Source organism: Hyperolius riggenbachi, chromosome 11 (genome assembly GCF_040937935.1).
Source record: "Hyperolius riggenbachi isolate aHypRig1 chromosome 11, aHypRig1.pri, whole genome shotgun sequence".
Taxonomy (NCBI): domain Eukaryota; kingdom Metazoa; phylum Chordata; class Amphibia; order Anura; family Hyperoliidae; genus Hyperolius; species Hyperolius riggenbachi.
The window spans coordinates 189,030,357-189,050,672 of NC_090656.1; the positions used below are offsets into that span (position 1 = coordinate 189,030,357).

At 44.0% G+C, this 20,316-nt stretch overlaps 1 protein-coding gene across 1 annotated transcript in view; it reads left to right on the plus strand.

Annotated features, from left to right (window-relative positions):
- LRP5 (LDL receptor related protein 5) overlaps positions 1–20,316 on the plus strand; it is a 246,308-nt gene that overhangs the window by 60,158 nt on the left and 165,834 nt on the right. The window lies entirely within an intron of this gene.

A 20,316-nucleotide genomic window follows, 5' to 3' on the forward strand; every position in this document is an offset into this window, starting at 1 on the left:
TTGGTTCAGCCACAGACTATTGACTGGCAATGATGTTCTCGCTATGTACTTGTTTGCTTTGATCAGCCTTTGTTTTCTTGGCGCACTGAACAGAGAAAAATGATTGCCAATGGCTTCTCATCAAAGGATAGATTTTCAATTTTAAACTGGCATTTGCATTGTAGTCCAAGGCAGGTTTTCATGGATTATAGTTTGTGCTAAGTTACTGGGCAGACTGACCTGATTTGGACAGTTTGTCCAATCTACGATGTTCTAGGATGAACAGGGTTGTGGTTTGTACCTGTTATTCTGTTCCTCTATTGTGCCTCAAGCGTAATTATACACAGAGCCACTGGACCTCAACCTTGGAGTGGATCTTCACTATATACAAGGCATCATATACAGCCAATCAAGCACAACGTTTAGGCATGTGTGGCCTTCCTCAGAGCGTATGTATGTTCCCAGCGGTGTTCAGCTAGGCCGGGGAAAAGCCAAGAGAAGACTCTCCCTGCGCGTGTGCAAAGTAGGGAATATAACAAATATATACTCCTACTGATTACCTAGCTTGTCTTCTGATGGTGTAAACCGGCTATTTCCGGCACCCGAATTACATTTTTTCTCCCTAGCTCCAGTAAAGTAATAGCATTATCGTCTGTGGCGTCGCTCAAGGAAGGCATTGCACATGTGCTAAGAAGACTTCTCTCATTCCTCAGGAGCCTCAAGCTCGAAGCTGTGTGCCTGACTAGTGGTATATGATGCTTTATATATTCAAATAAAACATGAAGAGTTATTCCAAGGTTGCAATCCGGTGTTTCTCGTCTGTGTATGACTGTTGACTTTGGGCTGGTGGATGCCGTTACTACACTGTGCTCTCCCTGCACATACCTTGTGGTCCCCAGGACATTGTTAAACATAACTCTAGCCATTGTGACTGCTTTAGAGCATAGACTGGGGTTATTGAACGACAGGGGTTGCACATAACTACTTTTTCCTTGAACAGCTCCCATTCACTCAGATTTAGGGGTTGTATAATGCAGCCCCTTTGGCATTATTATGACCCATGATGTAATTTCATTTCTCACTGAAGCCAGTCACGAACCCACAGTGCAGGTTTTGATGCTCCTGCTCAGTAAGTGTCTGTGTACATAACTGGTATGACGCTTATTGTTAGTTTTTGTGCTGCCCCGTCAATTAGCTGAGTGCATAACATGGGTTTGCTGCGAATGTAAGGGGACTTTGTTAGGGGGGACACTTTCCAGCAATGTCTGGCAGAATTTAGAATTAGTGGGACAGTTTGACCATCAATGCAAGGGGGCTTTATCAGGGGATATACTGGCCACCAATGTGTGGAGGAATTCATTATGGGATGATGTCAGTCAGCTTTGTTAGGGAAGAAACGCTGGCCACCAACGCATGTGGACTTTTTAGGGGAGATACACTGGCCCCCAATATAAAAAAAGTCTGTGAAGTTTTGAACAAAAAAAAAATCATTGCGCTAGCATTTTTTTTTTTTTTTTGTGTAAACCACCCACAGGCATTGCTACAAAAATAAATAAATAGAATACAATACATTAAAACCTGATAAAATGTGGAAACTTTCTTTGTTCAACACAAGAGTCACATCTTGTTCCAAATTTGTGGGCACCCTGATGCTTTCAGGATGTGTTTTCTTTATGTAGACATCAAGTGGACCTCTAGCCAATACTTTCTTTTTAGGAGAGTGGAGTTTAGGAGAAAGTTGTGATATTTAGGAGTTTTTATGGATGTTTCTCCACCAAATGCTTTGCCTCATTACAGCAGTAACACAAAGCAGATAGAGTTCCATAATTGTATTGTCATCAGAAAAGCACTCATGGTGGGCATAGACGGGTTGATCGGTGGCTCGATTAGCCGCTGGATTGACCCCAGCCGCGTCCCCGCTCGTCCGCGCGGATCGATTGCCGCTCGTCCCCGCCGGCGGTCCTTTTCAGCCGCTCGATTCCCTGCCATTGTCCGCCGGCAAGAATCGAGGGGGCGCGGGTCGAACGGCATGATCGGGCCAGCTGAATATTATCAGCTGGCCGGATCAGCTGGTTGATACACGGTACAGAAACGTACCGTGTATCCCTAGCATAAGGCCTCAATTCACTAGGCTTTATCAAACACTTTATCAAACGTTTGATAATTTACCTCATGGGTAAAATCTAATTTTGAATTCACTAAGGTGTTATAGATTTATCGAATGTTTTATCGATGAAATGATCAATAAATCTATAACACCTTAGTGAATTCAAAATTAGATTTTACCCATAAGGAAAATTATCAAACGTTTGATAAAGTGTTTGATAAAGCTCCGTGAATTGAGGCCACAACTCAGGCACAGTGATAACCCTTAGTGGAAACAGTTTGAATAGACCCAAAACAAAATAAACAAAAAACTTGGAAGACAATCTCGCAAATATGCGGATCCTATTTGTAAAGAAAATGTCAATCTGAAAAATAGAGAGCAAAAAAAGTGTTTACCACACGTGGATATTTGTATATGCTATTCTGGCATCTTAGGCATCCCAGCCTATGGTTTGGGTGACACCCCTACCCCTTGTTGCATTGTTGCTGCAGAATTTACTCATACTAATTTGATAGATTTAGCCACTTTTGTTTGAATTCTATCTCCTGAGGAATTAAATGCGTTTTACTAAACACGACTAGAAGAAAGAGTGAATGCTTGATGCTGGCTTTTTGACAACCCTGTGAATGTACTCATCCAAACAGGGCTGTGGAGTCAGAGTCGAAGCAGTTTTGGGTACCTGGACCTGGGGTCAGTGGTTTCATAAACTTTGGAGTCTAAGTTGAAGTCGGAAGATTTTTGTACGCACTTCACAGCCCCGCATATGGTATTACTCACAAGTAGGCCAGACGTATTTCTATGCCTTTGGAAAACGTGAAAGTAAATTAGCTGTATTTGACGACCTTGATTATTGCATATTGTCGTCAGAGGATTGTATTGGTCATTTGGACATCAATGTGTTCTTAATCTGAGGTTGTTTTCAAACTATGTCTATTAAATGCAAAGTTTTAACGAAACATGAAGGTTGTTGAGCATTATATATGGGTGCAATAAACCCACCTTTTCCCCATTAAAGTTTCATATCCTAAGCCCTGCTTGCTTAACAGAATTTTATGAAAGAGGGTGACACGTGGTTTATTGGCAAATAGGTATTGAAATGTCCCGAGCTAAAACAGTATATTTCCTAAAGTGACGACCAGAAGCCTGATTTACTTGCAGTACAGTAAAAAAAAAGCAGTAGACTGCAAATTCTTCATTCACTACAATTAGTTCTTCCTGCACAAACTAGTGAACAAACCTATTTCCTCTGAGTGCGTAATTTCAATGCAAATATTTGCATTAACACTGAAACCAATGCAGTTCAATAGAGTGGTTTCCATTGAATGTGTTTTTCCAAATGCATTGCGATGCAGAAAAAATAAGGAATGCATGCTGTAGATTTCCACACCACACACTGCCAGTGGTCCCGCACAGGAATGCAAAATGGTGCATACAGTTTGCTATCTAACATGCTTCTTCCTGTTTCCTGTGTCACAATGATGTCATGTGGCTATGGAGATTAAAAATAGGTGCAAAAATGTGCATGCAAAATGCACAAGGCGGCATTACAAGGACCATTTCATGCTGAAATCGATCGGGAATCAGCCTGCGGTGTTTGGGCAGCCAACAGATCTCTCTCTGATCAGATTTTATCATAGAGAGATTTGTCTCTTGGTCTAATCTGCCTATACATCGGTAGATGTATGTACACCTTTTGAAAAGGTGATGAAAATTATTTTTAAACACAGGTTTCAGGTGACCTAATTGCTGCCAAGATGACCATGTGTGAATAGGGTGTGGTATCACTGCAATAAAGCTGCTGATTCCAGGAAGACAGAGTATCTTCTTGGTATCGTACAGACCTGGATCCTGATGCTGGGGATACATGGTACGTTCCTGTACCATGTATCGACCAGCTGATCCGGCCAGCTGATAATATTCAGCTGGCCCGATCAAGCCGCTCGACCCCGCCCGCTCGATTCCCGCCTGCGGTCAATGATAAGGAAGCTCCGGCGGGTGCGAGCGGTAATCTATCCGCGCGGACGAGCGGGGACGCGGCTGGGGTCGATCCGGCGGCTAATCGAGCCGCCGGTCGACCCGTGTATTCCTGGCATTAGATGGTAAAAAATCGCCCTGAAATGAATTTTCCGTTCAGCACCAATCTACTTTTTTAAACATTAATTCAAACCAGGTGTACCGTACCATTGCTGACCTTTCTAAGCACTAACAAGAAATTTTCCTTGGCATGAACAACAACGAAAATGTTTTTTAATTCAATTATAGGCCACAAATCTCTTATTTAAGGTGGTGAATGTCTCTGTTTGATCAGCACTACAACATCTTTGAGATCTTGCTTGTATTTTATGTTTTGTATCTAAATCCTGGTATAATCTCTAAAGTGTACCTGAGCCGAGGCTCGGATCCTATTGAGCTGCTTCTCTCGGTGGTCTGCTGTCCCCAAAGCTGAGCGCCCCCCTCCCCCCCTTCGCTCATCCTATCGGGGCCACATGGCTCCCCTTCTGCATTCATGGCCGCACAGTAGACGCTGGAGCCTGCCCACGCATGCGCAGTAGCTTGTAGCCGTGGGCTCCGTGCTACTGCGCATGTGCAGGCGGGCTCGAGCTTCTAGTGCGTGCCCATGAATGTAGAAGCGGAGCCGCGTGGCCCCGATGTGGAATGGGTCTGCGCTCTGCAACGGGGGGCTTCTGACAACCGAGGGAAGCCTTAGTAGGATCCTGAGGCTTCCCTCTCTTCATGGTAAGTATCTGATTCTGAACCCGAGCTTCGGCTGGGGTTCGCTTAGTATATGAGACCAGAGACCATAAGCTACCTAATGGCCCGTACTCACGGGCTGCAAAACTCGCCTGTCGCCAGCACACGTGAGCGTGTGGGCGACAGGCCGGCGACAGCTTCTCGCCAGGTCCCTCCGCGTACACATGCGGAAGAGGGACCAGCGGCAAGGCGGAAGCTGTCGCTGACGTTCCTCCTCCCCCCGCCGGAAGCTCACCGGAAGGTCTGTGAACCTCAATGGAGGTTGCTGTCGCTAGTCCGCGTACTCACGCGGACTAGCGACAGTTGCGGCGGGGGGGCAGCGGCGACTGTCGCCATGCGATTGAAAGTTTCAATCGCATGGCGACATAGCGACGGGCGACAGTTCGGGGGCGCGCGCGCGTGCGACGGCCCATACTCACGGGCGACCTGTCGCCGCAACACGCGCGCGCCGCGTGTTGAGGCGACAAAAGTCCCTCGTGAGTATGGGCCATAAGATAAGCACAGAGGTGTGTTCATGCTGGATCCACGTACCTCTGTATGTTGTCCGTTCCTCTACTCATCCCGCAGGTCCAATTTAAGAAAGTAGATAAACATGCAAGCACAGCCCATATACATTCCAGGCTCTGCATCCAAAGACTGAGCTGTAAAGTAGGACAGAAATGAAAGACAACTATAGAGTGCCTGAACCCAGCTGGTCTCCTCTTTCTTAAGTATAGTTCGATATACCTATTTCAAATTAATTTCATTACGCAATCTCATTGTTTATGCAACGTCTTATTTCTAGCTTTAGAAGACTTATTCTCTCTACCTTCTAAGTTGCATGACTGTTTAGCAAGCTGAATAGCTGTCATCGCTGAATGTACAGCATCAAATATGACTCTCTGGTCTGGATATTATCCTTTTGCCCAAAGGCATGGAGGAACGTGGCCATTATTGCGCTAATCTACCTCCAGAGGAGTTGAAAACATTGATAATTATTTTTGTAAGTGTCAAGCCTGTTGAACTCCTTTACTCTACAAAGAGTTTAGTCATTACTTCATTTTAACACTTAGATATGTAGCTTGGTCAATTGGAAACAGCCAGGGAATTGCTATTCCATAAAGTTGATTCAAATGTTTTGCTCTGTGTTGGGTTTTTTCAGCTGTACCCCGTTTTGTTGCTGTTGTTTGCTGTGTGTTACTCATCATCTTGAGCTTAAGCTAAATACTCACCAGACCACCCTGTAAGATGGTACCCAGCGATGTCCCCTGACGACGAGCGGTCCCTGATCCATCCTCCTGCAGGCGGCACATGATGGGCACGAGCGGGAAGTCAAGTGATTGCAGTACTGTGCGGAGTCATCAGGGATCTTAAAGATTCAATTCGCCATGACGGGGGTTATTGCCGCATGTCGCTAAACGTTGTTTGCATAATCGTGTACTGTACCCATTGCGAGATCATGGAAACGATCACTCATTGCTCAAAAAATTGCTGATCAGTGGAAAAATTGTTGGAAAAATTGTGTATTGGGTAAAGGCCTTTAGTGAGTGAATGGATGTCTTAAAGGGCACTGACCCAACTGGAGAGTAAACAAGATATCCCGAGCATTCCCCTCTCTTTGAATTCTTGGAATTTCAGTGCTGATTACATGACCAGTGCCTACTCATATTATAGAGGGGTTAAAACCCTCCCACGCAGGGCTGTGGAGTCGGAGTCGTGGAGTCGGAGTCGTGGAGTCGGGCAATTTTGGGTGCCTGGAGTCGGAGTCGGGAAAAAATGCACCGACTCCGACTCCTAATGAATTTGTAACTGTAATTAAAATAGAAAATATGATAAAATGTTCTATTTCTCAGATAATAGTCATTAAAAATAATGTATATATACAGTAATAGCTATGCTTAGTCCACAAAAATAAAACAAACCAATCAAAATTAGTTACTTGTGCTGCTTCAATAAAGCAGTCCCCGTATTTTTAAGGTCAGATATACATATCTGATTGTGACTGTATATATGATGTGTACACAGGAATCTCTTATATATACTAAATAACATCTATGCTGTAAGAATAAAGCCTGATGTGTAGCTGTGTCACTAATAGAGATGGTCAACGAGATGGAAATAATTCTGCATTGATGCTGATTTATGCAAATGTATGCACTCCCTTTGCTGATGAAATCAAATAATTTGATGTGTTATTAAAATTTGGTTTGGTGACTACAAATTAAAGGGTAACTGAGATGGATGAAAAGTAAAGTTTTATACATACCTGGGGCTTCTTCCAGCCCCCTTCAGGCTAATCAGTGCCTCGCTGTCCTCCACCACCCGGATCTTCTGCTATGAGTCCTGGTAATTCAGCCAGTCAGCGCTGTCCGGCCGCATGCCGCTCCCACAGCCAGGAGCATTCTGCACCTGCGCAATAGTGCTGCACAGGTGTAGTATGCTCCTGGCGGCGGAGTGTGTGCATGCGCACTACGCCTGACTGGCTCAAGTACCTGGACTCATAGGAGAAGATCCAGGTGGTGGAGGAGGACAACGAGGGACTGATTATCCTGAAGGCAGCTGGAGGAAGCCCCAGGTATGTATAAAACTTTAATTTCATCTGTCTCAGGTTTACTTTGTTACACAGTAGTACTATACTCTACATATGCACTCCCCACAGAGCTACAGGGAATCCACTGAGAATGCTGTGCACATTGAACACAGAGGTGTTGTCTGTTTACAATCTCCTCATTCCCCTGCAGAGTACCTGCACATCATTCTTACATGTACCCACACTTACATTGCCTAGGGCCTGATAGATGTTCTTTGTTCCGGTTTGTACCTTTTACAAGTACTCTTACCAAGGACTAGTTTTAGTCTAAAGGGAATAAATATAGTAGTCTACATATCCTTCTCACTTCAGTTGTCTTGTAAAATTCCTAAGCGTTGGCAGTTAAGAGACGAATTTCATGTTACATACTTTTAATCAACAAAATTGTAATATGCAAATTAGAGGAGTCGGAGTCGTGGAGTCGGAGTCGGTGGAATCCTAAACTGAGGAGTCGGAGTCGGTGGATTTTTGGACCGACTCCACAGCCCTGTTCCCCCCATCAGGGATACAAGCAGCAAATGGAGTTTAAAGAGATACTTAAGCTAGGGATAAAAAAAAAAAAAAAAGTTTTACTCACTTGTGGCTTCTACCAGCCCCCTGCAGCCGTCCCGTGCCCTCAGTCACTCACGGATCCTCCGGTCCCCCGCCACCAGTCAGTTTCGTTTCGCCTACAGACCTGGCCACGCGTAGCCTTCTTTGCGTTCCCGCCCACAATAGCATCCTACGGACGCTAATGCGAAGAAGGAGACACGTGGCCAGGCCTGTGCAGGCGCAGTAAGCCTGTCAGTGAAAACGAAACTAGCTGGTAGCGGGGTACAGGAGTATCTGTGAGTGACTGCGAGGGCATGGTGCAGCTGCAGGGGGCTGGTAGAAGCCCCAGGTAAGTAAAACTGATTTTTTTTATTTTTTTATCCCTGGCTTAAGTTCCTCTTTATCTTTGCTAAAAGTGCTTTAAAGAGACACTGAAGCGAGAATAAATCTCGCTTCAGTGCTTATATTCAGCCCCTGCTAAAACGCCGCTATCCCGCAGCTAAACGGGGGTCCCTTACCTCCCCAATCTCCTCGTGGAGTCCCGGGCAGCGCTTCCACATTGAGGCAGGGCTAACCGCATCAGCCCTGCCTCACACGCGTCTGTCAGCGCGTATCTCCGCCTCTCCCCCGCCCCTCTCAGTCTTCCTTCGCTGAGAGGGGCGGGGGAGAGGCGGCGATGCACCGCTGATAGACGGCGCTGAGAGGCAGGGCTTCAGCCGTTAGCCCTGCCTCAAGAGCAGCAAAATCTGGGGGGGATTTGCAGGGGGGGATTTGGGGATAAAGGGACCCCCGTTTAGCTGCGGGATGGCGGCGTTTTAGCAGGGGCACACATGCCCCTGCTGAATATAAGCACTGAAGCGAGATTTATTTTCGCTTCAGTGTCTCTTTAACTGCTATCTTTGTTTGGAAGAACTTGTCCCAATGACTTTTGTCACTAAACTAGAAATTATGAAAAATGTGTTAAAAAGGTTACACAGAAAAATAGTTTTAAATCAGCCCAGCCAACCAGCAGCTGCTGCGGTCCTGCCTGCAGTTCATGTAATGGACAGCTCCTTTTCCTGCCCTGGTTTACCCCAGGCCATATACCATCCCACCATGCTTTCTAATGAATTTTCTTCCTTGGCCTGGTCCATCTGGCTCACTGCCCATGCTCCAATGTCCCTATTACCTCTCATACATGTGTACATGCCTTGTGAAGGATATTTATGGGTACTGCAGACTCAAGCTGCTTCCTGTCACCTATTTGACAAGGCTAACTTATATAATACTTCTCAGGTCTCTCCCTGCCTGATAGTCCTCACCATGCCTGATAGTTCATACGGTGACAGTATTAATACTGACTCTCATGATTGGCCTCTGATATTGAACCTTGATTGTCAATTGGCTATCCTGATTGCTACCTATCCTAATCCTGCCACATCTGCTGGTTTCCTGCCCCAGCGTCGGTCTTTGTACTAATATTCTGATTTCTGCCTACCCTGACCTCAGGCCTGTGACACAACAACCTCTGTGCCTACTAATCCTATACAACACATACGGCACTCTACTCTTGTTCTGAGCTGTTGGCTATTCTAAACCAATATAGTGGCTGCCTTGCTTGCCCGATCCATGGCACAAAGAAAGTGACATTAAAACCCGAACATTGCACTAACTTGCCCTATCCCTATCAGAACATGATGATGTTCAAGGATGATTGTTTCAATTGACCATTATTGCAAGTGTGTTTGGAGCTAAGTCCTGGCATGCTATGGCCCATGGGGTCACAAAGAGTCAGACATGACTGAATAGCAACTGAACACACACACACACACACACACACACACACACACACACACACACACACACACGGAACCAAAACTAATATTCAGTTACAGGGTGAAATCTTTTAGCAGAAAGTGTGGGATTACTTTGAACAGTGCCACGGAATATGTGGGCGCTTTAAAAATCAATAATAATAATAATTGGAAGAAGAAATGTGTAAGAGAGCTTTACATCTGAAGATAAACAACCTTTGTTGCTCTACTCAGTTGTTACATTACAGCCTACTGTATGACGCATCCTCTTCAGGTCATGGGGACGTACCAGTTGTCACTTTGTTTGTGCCCTACCTGTGTTTTTATTTTTGTGGTTAGGACAGTGTCTTTAGGGATCTATGTATGTCACGAAGATGTTATTTTTTAGAACACGTCTAACAAGGAGAGGCTTGTTAATGCCTTTAAACCTTGGTTAGAGTTTGAAGTATCATTTGTTTTCATTATTGATGTATTTTTGTCTTTTACTTACACACTTGCTTCTGTCTATCCAGCAATTTTGCCTTTTGTCCTTTAGGATAGGATTCTGTCGATTTGTAGTATGGTCCTGGCAAAATGTTGGTCGAGATGTCTACAATAGGTTTGAATAAGGTTGGTCTGGTTGACTAGTATACTGGTATACTGGTTAAGTGTTCTGCCTCTGACACAGGAGAATTGGGATCTGATCTTGGCTCTTATTGTTCAGTAAGCCAACCCCTATTTGTAAGGAGACCTTAGGCAACACTCCCTAACACTGCTACTGCCTACTGAGTGCACCCTAGTGGCTGCAACTCTTACTCTTGGATTCCACCAGGAGGAAAGTACAATATAAATGTTCTGTATCTTGTCTATTCTAGTTCGCTAGTAGCAGACAGCTACAGCTATACTGGGGAAGAACAGTAGCATTCAGTATGATTTCAACACAAATTCATTACCAACAGTGGCCAAACAAAGGCCTCAGATATCACGGAAGAACAGCAGGATCTAATTAGGGTAATTAATGGTGGCTTTGCAAATTGATCTTTAGTAAAACCACAGTAAGGTAGGAGATTTTAAAGTGCTCAGTCTGGAGATGCTTTGAATTGATTCAAAATTGTTACGCACATTAAATGCAGAGAATTTGTCTATCACCTGTAAACCTGGTTCGGATCGACCATGATTTCAACAAAGAAAAAATGTGTGCATCAACCAAGTAGAACCTGATAAATATGGCTCTTCAAATTTGGCCTAATTGGCTAATCTCGAGACATCGCTCATGCAAATGTGCATTTGCTTTCGCATGCCAAAATATGCAGGGTCTACCGGGCTCTGGTGCATAGATATAGAAATGGCCCTGGCCTTTGGTCTATCAGATCTAGAAAAGGTAGAGACCTTTTCTGCAAGTTGGCAGGGCTACACGCTGGAACCTGGCTGACATAGGGCTCCGGTGAATCTTATTATACAGAGGACATGCTTGGGCATTCACATTGGCAATGGCATGCTGGGATGGCTGATAGGGTAGAGTTTTTTGTTCCAAAAAGCAAATGCCATCTTAATATATCTTTAAAATTCCTAAGCTTTAGCAATGATGAAATTCCTTTTATGTTACATTCTTTCAATCAACAAGTGATACACAAATGAGAAGATTTGGAATCGAGTAGTACCTACTCAGTAGCCCTGGTCGTAACCCATAGTCGGCAAACTGCAGCTGCTCTGTTGATGATATTGCAATTGTGATCCCCTGGTAGGCAGCATGTTTGAGATTGAGGCTGGAACCAATAGTCGGAACCATGGGAAATAAGGAACTAGAACTGTTTTGCAAGAATAGAATCTCCACTAGTCCTTGCTCACTTTAGATCCTACCCTGATGATGTATTGGGATGACCCAAAATGAAACAGGATAGATGGACGGATGGCTACGGTAACCCAGTTAACCCCTCTTTAGTAGAGGGGTGAGCTTAAAAGCATATCAGAACGTACAACACATCAAACAAAACAAAACCACTTTTATTAAGCCAAGAGCAGAGAGTCATAGTTACAGTGGGAGCAGGCTCACCAAAACCAGGCTGTGGAACTTCAGCAGACTCAGTTTAAGACGATTGACAGGTGGTACTTAACTTCAACCCAATTCAACAAGTACTCACATAAGGGTGACAAGTGTTGGAGGTGTGGGCAGAGGGGAGGAACATTAATACATATGTGGTGGTCTTGCCCACCAGTGCTTTTGGAATAGCATAGTTGAATTTACCCAACAATTGGTGAGCAAGAACTTTAATCTAACAGCAGTATTGCAGATAGAAAACATGTCATGAATAGCACACTAATAAAAGAAATTGGTACCTTAGTCACTAAAAGTATTATAGTCGATAACTGGAAGAATGCAAGACCACCTACGGTAGAAGAGTGGATAAGATAAATGGACATAGCATGTAAAAAGGGTAGAATTCAATTGAAGCTAGAAACGACCATGCAGAATCTTTGCATGGATGCCCAGCCCCCCCAGATATAAATGGCATTCATTGATAAGAAAGGCTGAGGGATTGGAAACCGAGTGAACAGAGATGGGAAGGAGAGATATTTGAGGGAGAAGTTGAGAGAAGTTTCCTATTTAGCAAATGTTACAAATCATGGAGTGTGGTTTATTAATAATAATAATAATAATAATAATCATCGCAATATTTGTATAGCGCCTTTCTCCTGTCGGACTCAAAGCGCGTGCGAGGCAGCCACTAGAGCGCACTCAGTAGGCAGTAGCAGTGTTAAGGAGACTTGCCCAAGAAACTCCTTACTGAAAATAGGTGCTGGCTTACTGAACAGGCAGAGCCGAGATTTGAACCCAGGTCTCCTGTGTCAGAGGCAGAGCCCTTAACCATTACACTATCCAGGGGAAGACAAGAGAAGGAACAGTGAATAAGTGTCTAAGGGGATGCATTTTATGTTGTCATGACAAGATTGGGGCATGAATGGACATATTGGCTTTAATTCATAAAGCATTACCGCATGCGGTAATGCTGAAAACAGCAGACTTTCCTGAGCACTTAGCTCAGGATTCATAAAAGCTGTTACCGCAGGAAAAACTGAAATTGCTGAGCAGTTAGGAAAATTACCGACTTGGCTGTAGTTACCTGCAACACATGTCAGTAAATTGTCAGCAAATGTCAATTCATAAAGCCTTCAACAAGCGGTAAGCCAGACGATAATTACCGACTCCTCTGGTGAGGTCTTAACAATGCAAAGTGCAGGGAGCCGAAAGTCTGTGCAGGGAGCCGAAGTCTCTGTGAGTCTGTGCAGGGAGCCGAAGTCTCTGTGAGTCTGTGCAGGGAGCCGAAGTCTCTGTGAGTCTGTGCAGGGAGCCGAAGTCTTTGTGAGTCTGTGCAGGGAGCCGAAGTCTCTGTGAGTCTGTGCAGGGAGCCGAAGTCTCTGTGAGTCTGTGCAGGGAGCCGAAGTCTCTGAGTCTGTGCAGGGAGCCGAAGTCTCTGTGAGTCATCTGTGCAGGGATCCGAAGTCTCTGTGAGTCTGTGCAGGGAGCCGAAGTCTGTGTCAGTCATCTGTGCAGGGAGCTGAAATCTTTGTGAGTCGTCTATCCAGGGAGCAGAAGTCTGTGTGAGTCATCTGTGCAGGGAGCCGAAGTCTGTGTGAGTCCTCTGTGCAGGGAGCCGAAGTCTGTGTGAGTCCTCTGTGCAGGGAGCCAAAGTCTGTGTGAGTCATCTGTGCAGGGAGCCAAAGTCTATGTAGGGAGCCGAAGTCTGTGTGAGTCATCTGTGCAGGGAGCCGGAGCCTCTGCAAGTCTGTGCAGGGAACCGTAATTACAGCTTGTAACAAGAGAGAGATATCGCCACACTTCTGCTGTACCGCTCAATGGGTTGCGGTAATTTACCGATCTTCAAAGGCAGCTGTGAAAATCTTTATGAATTAGCCCACAAAGGTCTAAAATGCCAAATGCGGTATTTTTCCTCCCAGATTTTTTTTATCTCACTGCTTTTATGAATCGAGGCCATTGTAGGTTGAAGTTGTGAGTGAAAAGTGAATGTAACACAGGTACTGTATATACACCTAATAAATGTTATATAACATTTAAGCAGCAGCCCTTAAGCAGGGCTCCTTTGTGAAACGGACTCTCTGACGCTGTTATGCATGCTATGCTTGTTTAAACGCTATGCTGGAACTACCAACTGCTGCTTATCTTAGCTTACTAACCTGGGCTGCTGTGCTGTATATCCGAGAGCTGAATATGGTTGTGGCAAAAGCTGGACTGCACTTTCTGCGCATATCAGTGCTAACTGCTGGCCAAAGACTGCAGATATCATTAACCAGCAACTATCTTTCAACCCGGGGACAGTGCGTTCTCCCATTGGACTTTTAAGTCTGGTTTCTTTTTAAAGCAGATAGTGTTTTTTGATTAGCACGTGCAATCGTTCAAAGGTCCAGCAATTATCATAAATGCATGCATGAAGCCTTGCGGAATGAATGGCATGGGTGTGTGTATGGGGTAGATACTGAGGTGAGGGTGTGCCGTGTAATCTCTGGTGCTCCTAAAGTGTTTTTAATGGTTTTTATATGTAGTGGAAGCTCTTCACAGTCTCTGATTGCTCTGTTCACAATAAAGTATAATTTTTGATATTGGCAAATGAGGCCTGTGTTAAACTTTTTCATGTGGTTGCAGATACTTAGTAGAGAGTTAAACAGGGGCAATATTATGCTAGCATCTCGAGTTTTGGATTTCATTTTTAATGCATCCCAAAATTTTAATGAGCCGTAGGTGGTGGCTTGGAATGTGGTAGAATAGGAAGTCTGTAGAATTGATGTCCAACTGACAAATCTGCAGAAATTCAACGCAGCAATCGTACCATTGTGACCAGCACCTTAAAAGAACGTTTTGGAAATCTGGTAGATTTCATGCCACGAAGCACTAAAGCTGAGCTTTTGAAGGCAAAGGACAACCTTACTCAGCATTAGTGTTGTGTTCATAATGAAAAGGTTTGTCGAGGGAGAGTTATAAAGGCGTCTAATGGATACATTGTGCAAAACCGTATGGTTTTATAGTTTTTCTTAGCTTGTACAAGTTTTATATGTTAATGAAAGAAAAATGGTTTCCAGATTAGCCCAGGGCAATTTTCAGGGATTTTTCTGGTACAAGAGGATATGCTGAGCATGATTGACACATTCTAAAGACTGACAGCTGTGACAGACTGATGTCAGGAAATTCTTGTTTGGCCGCACTGAACTAGTTTAATAGCAGCTTGAAAGCGCTGCTATGCTGCTGCTGGTTTTATCTCGGCTTTTTCTTCTCCCCACATTGCATTTTGTTCTTTCACATATTGTATTGGTGAATTGTTTCGCAAATCCTCAACTCCTTCTTCTCAAAGCACCTGTATTGTCATATCCTGACTTGCTTCTTCTTGTGGGGGTCTGTGTTCTTATTCCAAATATTTTGTTCAAGCCAGCCACTAGATTCTCAAAATTCTCTTTCACTAAAGTAAGGGCTGGTCCACATTGGCATCTTGGCTAAATGCTTTTTTGGACGCTTGCAGAAAAGCATCCAGGTTGCTTCCAGGATCTTTTAAGTGCAGGGCAGACGAGGGAGAAATAGGTAAGGGAGGGAGACACCGAGAGCCCAATATAGTATAGTAGGTACTGGATAAAATGAAGTGGAAAGTGTGTTGTAAGAATTATACTCACAAATTTGGGTTACCGTCCAGGTAACCACTAAATAGGCAGGTGGGGAGAATTAGACCTGTCCCCACTCAGGATTAACAAGTCGCTCTCTGTAGATCGGAAAAAAAAGGGGGCCAAATCCCCTCCACCAGGGGTGGACTCAAATTGTAAACACTGTTACAGAGGCGCCAGTAGCGTAAAATGTAATTAAAATTTAATTAAAAGGTTTAAAAGGAGGGAGGCTAGTGGTGGACTTACCTCCCCAATGTAGACACAAGATAATGTTGGTTTTTTTCAACAAAAATCATTTATTTACATACTCTAAACACTTGCAATGCATTTCGTGGGCATATCCATACTTCAACAAGCTATAAACGGGAGTATAACAACTTGTGTTCAGGGTCAATCAGCTTAGCGCTTCTGGGAGAAATAGGGATCAAAACACTCGTTATTTTTATTAACAGTAAATTATAGAAAGTCTTGTGGAGCACCGATGTATTTCTAGTATTTTACATTATTTCATTAGATTTTTTTATTTTATTTTAGATTCATTAGATTTTTTAGCAATTTGAAACAAAAGTGCACTTTCATTTCAAGTCCTTAGCTGCCTTTAAAGCGGTTTTGAACTCTGACATAATATTCAATAATAATGCATTTTCCTACTTTTTATAACCCATACAGTTATCATATTTGCTTTTGTGTACAATTTTTTTATTCATTTAGAAATTGTAAGTTCCCAAAGTTCAGTTGATTAACTTTGAATGCTGCCAGTGCATTTTATTAATAACGGTTGTATTTCTATTGTAATGCACCCAGTAATTATTTCAGAGCAGTGAGTTCAGGACTCATTATAAGAAGTTTCTGCACAGTCAGAGAATGTTTACTTAATTGTATCAAGTGAAGAATGTAAACACAAGATAAGGTTATCACCAGTTCGGATGCGGCTGCCCCTGCAGGAGAAAAAGTCAGTCCTGTGATAAAATCCATTGAATTCTGTTTTACTTAAAGAAAAAAATGTGTTAGTATATAATACTGTATGCTGTAATTAATATTTTAGAGCAAAGAAGAAATGCTGGGTTTCATCCCACTTTAAGCAATATAAGTGATTTAAGGATACAACTTTGTATATACTAGTGTCAAAAACAGCCCAGTATAAATAATTGTAATTGTGGCCTGTGGTAGTCAGTCATTGCCATTAAGGTCCACACACTAATATGTTAAAGCGAACTTTAAGTCAACTAAAAAAAATGAGATGAACTCACCTGGGGCTTCCCTCAGCCCCCAGCAGACGATCGGTGCCCTCGCACCTTCACTTGATACAATTAAGTACAATTAAGTATCAAGTATCCCAGCCTGTATATTGCCCCCTATGCTGCTATTGCGGCCAGGAGGCCGCAATAGCAGCATAGGGGGCGATATACAGGCTGGGAACGCGAACAATCACTCGCGTTCTCATGCCTGTCGGCCGGTGTCGGCCAAACCGGAAGTGCTCGCCGGCGGGTCCTGGGACATCGGAGCGGAGCTGCGAGGGCACCGATCGGCTGCAGGGGGCTGAGGGAAGCCCCAGGTGAGTAAATCTCATTTTTTTTAGTTGACTTAAGGTTCGCTTTAAAGAGTAACTGTTAGCCCCCAAATTGAAATTTAAAACACTATTGCAATGTTTTATTTATTATATAAGTGAGCCAAAAAGCCAATGTACAAGTTAAAAATCAATCTAATTTTGTTACTATCTAACCTTTTCCCCCAGCTCCGCACGCAAGCCGCATATCAGATACTGTAGCATGCAGAGCATGCCTATGTCTGACCGACCCCCCTCTCCCCCCCAGGACCAGGTGCCAATATATTCTCCCCACCGCAGCTGACCGCTCTGACACGGAGAGAGCAGCAGCACCGCAGAGCAGCCAGCGCCGTGCATCTCTCTCACATGTGACTCGGCGGCGGCTGCTCTGCGGTGCTGCTCTGGAAGTGCTGCCGCTCTCTCTCCGTGTCAGAGCGGTCAGCTGCGGTGGGGAGAATATATTGGCACCTGGTCCTGGGGGGGGAGAGGGGGGTCGGCCCGACATAGGCATGCTCTGCATGCTACAGTATCTGATATGCGGCTTGCGTCCGGAGCTGGGGGAAAAGGTTAGATAGTAACAAAATTAGATTGATTTTTAACTTGTACATTGGCTTTTTGGCTCACTTATATAATAAATAAAACATTGCAATAGTGTTTTAAATTTCAATTTGGGGGCTAACAGTTACTCTTTAAAGAAAAAATCCATTTATACTTACATAGATATCACTGACCCCTTACTGATGATCAATATGGTACCACGTTGTCAAGGCAGAGGACAGAAGACCATACCATTAACAGAAGACAATTCCATGCTGCTTAAAGGGAACCTTAACTGAGAGGGATTTAGGTGTTTCTTTTTAAACAATACCAGTTGCTTGTCAGTCCTGCTGATCTCTATGGTTGCAGTGTTGGCTGAATCACACACCTGAAAAAAGCATGCAGCTAATCCAGCCTGACTTCCGTCAGAGCACTTATCTGCATGCTTGTTGAGGGGCTGTGGCTAAAAGTATTAGAGACACAGGATCAGCAGGAGAGTCAGACAACTGGTATTGTTTTAAATCCATATCCTTTGAAACCCTTAGTGCCTAGTAATTGGCTGGTTGGGGGAGGGGGGGGGGATTATTGGTGGGGGGTCTACATCCATCCTTTCACAAACTGGAAGAGTTTTGGCAGGCCAAAGCTGTGGTGAGGTGCATTGTGTTAAGGTAGTAGTAGAGTGTGCCCGCTATCTGGTCAGTGTCCAAGGATAATGTGTCTCTCTCCGGCGGAGAATAGTACTGCGCAGGCGCAGTACTGTACTCCATCGGGGAGACGAAGGGAGTGCATTGCGCATTAAAAAAACTCACCGCGACTGCCCAAAGTTATGGGACCCAGTATCGGCGATAGAGAAGGCTGAGGATGGCGGCGTGGGAGCGATCCGTGCCGATGGAGCTGGAGGAAGCCCCAGGTATGTATAAATCTTGTATGTATCTTCGTCTCTGGTTTCCTTTAAAGAGGAACTGTAACATAAAAAGATCCCCTGGGGGGTACTCACCTCGGGTGGGGGAAGCCTCCGGATCCTAATTAGGCTTCCCACGCCGTCCTCCATCCGTCAGGGGTCTCGCTGCAGCCCTCCGTGGAGTCCGGGCAGCGGTGACGTCATTATTTACCTTCCTGGCTCCTGCGCAGGCGCTCTGACGGCTGTCGGCTCCGAACTACACGGAAATACCCGATCGCCGTCGGGTCCGCTCTACTGCGCAGGCGCAAGTTTCCTGCGCCTGCGCAGTAGAGCGGACCCGAATGAGATCGGGTATTTCCGTGTAGTTCGGAATGGAAAGCCGCCACAGCGCCCCCGCTGGAGCCAGCAAAGGTAAATATTGAAATGACAGTCGGCACAGTCGCCGGCTGTTCGGAGGGCTGCGGAGAGACCCCCGTGGGACAGAGGACGGCGTGGGAAGCCTCATTAGGATCCGGAGGCTTCCCCCACCCGAGGTGAGTACCCCCCAGAGGATCTTTTTAATGTTACAGAGTCTCTTTAACTCTATTTTTGGAAAATTGGGGAAGAGCTTGAACTTCCATAAGATTTTTAAAACTGTCTGGATTTCCCGTTGTGTAGATTCTCTCACTTGGCACTCTGTTCCCTCACTCTGTGCTACCAAAGTATGTGAACAGTTGTTGGCTTACTTTAAATTGACTGTGAAGTAAGTTGCCGTAAAGTAAATTGGTGGTGTCTTACCACATACTTGGTGTCATAGCCAATCTGCCGCATTGGTATTTGTTTGCAAGCCGAAGACAAGCAAAAATATTTATGAAATTTTGACTTGAGAAAAAAAGCAACAACTAGATTCACAAGCACAGTATGTATATGTGGGTCAAGTCATCACAACTGAGCCAGTTTTTCTCTCTTGGACGCTGCAGTATTGTACTTAATTCAAGTGTAGTGACTGTTCAATGTCACATTTCTGTGAGATCCTCAAAAGTAGGCAAAACCAACTGTTATTGGATATGTTCCTTATTAAAGCTGCAAAAAAAGAACAAGATTCGATCAAGCCTACAGATAGAAAGTCTTTCTACACAATAACCATCATCCTCTTGTGTCCTCCAGCCACAATTGTTTTCAAATATAAAGTGTAGGTTAATTTGTTTTGCTGTATGTATTATAGTATGCACAGTACTTTGTATTAAATATTTTCTATAAATGTTTTTGGATTGTGGAACGAATCATCTGAGTTTCCATTAATTAATTATCTTTGATATAAGAGTGCTGCGAAATAAAAGCATGATTCCGGTACGAATTATGTACGCAAACCAAGGTGCTACTGTACGTAGATATTTGACTGCTGCAAGTGAAAAGTAGTTAACTTGTGTTTGTTTTTTAACTTGCTAGGTCTGAGTATGATTAATTTCCATACCTGTTATCTGCCTGATTATTTCATGAAAAATCTATATTTGAATCCCTAGATGACCCCATCTGTGTTTATTGTCTTACTGAAGTAGTCTGACATGTACCATATTATGTAAACAAGACAGATCATCGAGAAGTCATGCGTTCTTTCTCCTGTTTGAGTTGGTGTGCTTTGAAGTGGTGCTGTTGGTGGTGTTTGGATTTCCATGCTTAGATAGAATTATCTCAAGGTATAAGATGTCGGATTACATTGTATGCTTTGGAGTTTCCTGACTGACCTGGTACGGCATTTGTCAGGATGATTAATATTAATATAATGTTTTATTTTGGAAGAATGCATAATGGGCAACATTGTCAACCCCTTTGTCGCAGTATGGAGCTTATTTACTGAAATGAAATAATGTAGTGCTGAATAAATTCATGGTAATTCTAAAAAGGAGAATAGGCCAGGGGAGTGAATATTTTTTCAACATATTGAAGTATAATTTGTATCAAAGTAAGGAAAGTAATTGA